At 52.7% G+C, this 4,561-nt stretch overlaps 1 non-coding gene across 1 annotated transcript; it reads left to right on the top strand.

Moving 5' to 3' along the window:
* The first annotated feature begins 201 nt into the window (after nt 1–201).
* LOC114610077 lies at nt 202–333 on the top strand. Its single transcript, XR_003709637.1, has one exon. It is a non-coding gene; the product is annotated as a small nucleolar RNA SNORA17 (small nucleolar RNA).
* Nucleotides 334–4,561: the final 4,228 nt, after the last annotated feature.

The raw sequence follows: 4,561 nt of genomic DNA, 5'->3' as shown, positions 1-4,561 counted from the left end.
CTAGAAAGGCTCCAGAAGGAGGGAGGAGCCAATCTTAAAGGGAGAGTCTTTGTTTCCTTTATCCTCTTTCCCCTCCCACTTTGGGACACAGAACAACCAAAGGAAAGTTTAACAGTTTCCACAGATTTACAAAAACTAGAGAATGTATCCATTAATTCAAATGTTGCTCTTGATTGACTATTTTAATTAATGGATGATCAATCTGACCTTAGAGATGTTGCAGGTATGGCTGCTGGGTCACACCTGCATTAGTTGGTGGCAGAGAGGAGAGATGCTATGACTACACTCAGTGTTCTGATCTGTACACACATGAATGCTGAGTAGCCTAGCAGGTCTTGATAAAAGAAAGCCTGAGACAACCACCAGTCTGGTGCCTTGGAGGCCTGGATGAGCTCCCAGAGTAGGGAGTGAGCTAGGGACCATAAGCACCCTACCTGGGACCACGGGTTTTGTTGGGAGCCGCGTACGCCATTCAACAATGGCGCGGCTCCGTGTGGGAGCCGCATACGCCAACTGTCAATGGCGCGGCTCCGTCAGCGGTGCGGCTCCGTCAAGAAGCCGCATTCAAAGGCGCCGCTCTGTGAGGGAGCCGCATTCAGCGGTGCAGCTCCGTGAGGGAGCTGCACTCAAAGGCACGGCTCAGTCAGGGAGCCGTGAAGCAAAGCGCGCTGGCTCCCTGCCTCTCAGCCCGTGAGGGAGCCGTGAGGTAAAGCGCGCCTGAGTAAGGCGCGCCGGCTCCCTGCTTCTCGGCTCTGACAGAGCCATGAATGGGAGCGCGCATGCGCAGAGCACGCAGGCTTCCCGCGCTCTGGTTCCAGTCAGAGCCCAGCCGAATGTGCGCATGCGCAAAGGACAAAAAATGAATATGCTAATTAAGCCTTACTCTAAGAGCACTCCAAGAGCCAATAAGAAACTGGTATGCTAATTAGGCATCATTAAGGAGCCAATGAGCATGCAGTAAGTTCTCCCAGGATCCTATATAAGCAGTGGGTTCTGGGGCTCGGGTGTCCTTCGCCACTACCATCTAAGAGCTGTAACACCATCTAAGAGCTGTAACACCATCTAAGAGCTGTAACATCATCTGAAATTGCTGTAACCAGTAAATTGCTGTCAGAAGAATCCTGAAGTGTGGCGTGTTCTCCTTTTCGGCGAGGCGGCGCGTCGCAGGGTTTGGGGGGGTTCGGGGTGGGGGTGGGGAGAGAGTGAGCCCAAGACAGCTGACCCTTCCATGGGGCCCGCTCAGGTGGGCCTAGGCATTATGACCTCCAGTCCAGCTCCATGGAGCCTGAACATGGATCTAGCCTGAGATGACCACTAGTCATTGCAGCATAGGCCTAGGGGCAGACCATGCCCGAGATGACCCCTGACCAGCGTCCTAATGGACAGGTGGAACATAGCACTCTTGAGACGACTCCTGAAATGAACCCACACACTCAGAGACCCCGGGCACCACTAAAAGAAGCAAGTAAGTGGTGGAGAAATGGAAAAGAAAGAGAAATAGAAGAAACACGGTGGAGAGAGGCAGAACTGGAGACTTGAGAGGAACGGAGCTGGTGATACCACCTGAGAACATGCAGGGGTACTGGCCTGTGCTACCACCAGGGGCCACATCTGGGTCTGTGGCCCTGAAACAGTAGGGGTCTGTTACTATCAAAAGCTAGACAGACAGACACCCCTGGTCTGGCCTGCTGCCTGGGGCCACGTTGATGTCTGAGGGCTGTGTGGAACTAGCCCCACCCTTCTCCTGGGCGTCATGGGAGAGCTGATCCTGGGGCCATGAGAACAGGAGAGCAGACCCCACCCTTAGCCAGCTGCAGAACTCAGGGAAGCCTTGTATGGGCTGTCCAGTAGGGCTGGCCTTGAATGTGAGGATTGCAGGTAAGTCAGCCCATAGGGCAAAAAGCACGGGAGACTCGGCTCTACCTCTTGTTTGCTGTGTGGTGGTGGCAGCAAGGGAGGAGCCTCTTATCCCCCAACGGCAGATGGAAGTCTTGAGAGCTGGGGAGCTGTCTCTGACCTTTACCTGTTGCAGCATTTGGGTGAGCAAGTCCTGTACCTTGTCTACACAGCACAGTAGAACTGCCCCTGGACGTGTGAATTGTGAGTGAGCTGATCCTGAGGGTGTGAGTATGGGAGAGCTGGCTCTGGGTCTTGCCTGTTTTGTGGCACAGATGAGGGAGAGATGCTCCCCTCCCCATGTTCTTGTTCCTCACCACCTGTGGCACGCAGGAGCTCTGGCTCCGGGGTCATGAAAATGAAAGAATTATCCCTGTCCCTCACTGGCCTCAACAATCAGGAGAGTGGGCCCTGCAACTCACCTGGGAAGTAAGGTAGAGCTTGCTTTGGTTGTGGAGGTTGTGGGAGAGCCAGTCTCAAGGACACGAGAGCAGGACAGCTAGCCTAGCCCCTTGGCTACTGCAGCACTCAGGAGAGTGGGTCCCGTATCTTGCCTGTGCAGCACTGTAGAGCTGACCTCTATGGCGTGGGAGCGGGAGAGCCTGCTCTGCCCCTTGCTGGCTGCAGCATTGGATGGGCTAGCCAGGGCAGGTAGGAGAGCGCGCCCGATGGTGTGGGTACGGGAGAGCTGGCAGACTGACCAACTCAGATACCTTTCAGGCTCAGAACCAGGGCTTTGAGTTTGCCTACCCCAATATCTATCCCATGATGTACTGCTGAAGTGTGTGAAGGGGCAGTCCTACAGATCCAGAACTAAAGGATTTCCACGACACAGGGCAACAACAGGATGTCTGATAAGAGTCCCAATGAGGACCCAGTATGGATAGTGTAGCAGAAGCCACAGGCCTCAAACCAAACCGATGACTCATTGTAATGACCATTTGCCAGCAAAGACGTGTAGACTAGAGTATTCTGTGGGACACATTGGCATACTACAACTTCCACAATGAGATGTTTTTCTCTGTTGTAGGAGAGGTTCTAAGGATATAGGGAGGGTATGTGTGGGACTGTAGAATCCTGGGTGTTCGGCCATGCCCCCAGAACCCAGAGACCTGACACGGTGTCCCCTTGCTAGGTCACGAGACTAACAGGTCTCTGCCTCAAAATTTACGTATTACCTGAAGCCCCGCCCACTTCCAATATATAAACAAACCCCTTCCGACATGTTTTGGGAAAGCTCTACACCATCCAAACTGCCTTCGTGTTAATCAGCGCATCTTAAATCTCCACGTGTCTCTTGAAACCCTGGACTCATTGCGTAAGCCAAAACCCATGCGGAGGGGTGGGAGTGGGAGAGAGCTAGTGAGCCACGGTTCCCAGAACGTCTCCAATGCGGCGCCCGGGACAGTTTCCATCGGCTTCTGTTCGCGCCCGGTGTCCCACCTGACATCTGCGTGCAGGCGCATGGGCGCCGGCCCGGCCCCGCCCAGGCCGGCCCCCATGCGACCCGGGCGCGAGATTCGCCCGACAGGTATGGTAGGGGTGGGGGAAGAGATGAGTGGGATTGAGTGCTGATGTGAAATTCACAAAGAACCAATAAAAAGTTTAAAAATTTAATTGGTTATGTCTCACTTTTGTTATATGTATCTGCCTGCTTGTATGTTTATATACCACATGTGTGTGGGTAGAAACAGAGTCCAGGAGAGGACACTGGAGCCCTTGGAACTGGAGTTACAGGAGGTTGTGTACCACCATGTGGGTGCTGGGAGCAGAACTTGGTCCTCGACAAAAGTGGCAAATGCTCTTAGTGGCTAAGACATCTTTTATTTTATTTATTCACTTTACGTTCCACTCACTGCCCCTCCTCCTGACCACTCCCTCCCACAATCCTTCCATCCATCCCCTTCTCCTCAGAGAGAATGGAGGCCCCGCCCAAGTATCCTCCCACCAGGGAACATCAAGTCTCTGTAGGGCTAGGCACATCCTTTCCCACTGAGGCCAGACAAGGAAGTACAGCTAGCTACAAGAACATATCCCACAGACAGGCAACAGCTTTTGAGATAGCGTCTCCCCAACTCCAGTTGTTTGTGACCCACATGAAGACCATTCTGCACATCTGTTACATATGTATATGTTGGGGGGAGGGTAGGTCTAGCCTATGTATACTCTTTGGTTGATGGTTCAGTCTCTGAGAGCTCCAGGGGTCCAGGTTAGCTGACTCTGTTGGTCTTCCTCTGGAGTTCCTATCTCCTTCAGAGCCTGCAATCCTACCCCCAACTCTTCCATAAGAGTCTCCAAGTTCCATTCACTGTTTGGTTCTTGGTGTCTGCATTTATCTGAGTCAACTGCTGGGTGGAGCCTCTCAGAGGACAGCCAGGCTAGACTCCTGTCTGCAAGACTAACAGAGTATCATTAATAGTGTCAGGGTTTGGTGCTTGACCATGGGTTAGGTCTTAAATAGGCCTGGTTATTGGTTGGCCATTCCCTCAATCTCTGCTCCATCCCCTATCTCTGCATTTTTTGTATACAGGATAAATTTTGATTCAAAAATTTTGTAAGTGGGTTGGTATCCCTAGTACACCACTGGGATTCCTGCCTGGCACAGGAGGTGGCCTCTTCAGGTTCTATATTCCCAGTGCTGTGAGTCACAGCTGAGGTCACCCTC

This window comes from Grammomys surdaster, unplaced genomic scaffold (assembly GCF_004785775.1).
Source record: "Grammomys surdaster isolate TR1022 unplaced genomic scaffold, NIH_TR_1.0 126013, whole genome shotgun sequence".
Classification (NCBI taxonomy): Eukaryota; Metazoa; Chordata; class Mammalia; order Rodentia; family Muridae; genus Grammomys; species Grammomys surdaster.
This window is presented reverse-complemented; position numbering and strand designations above follow the sequence as displayed.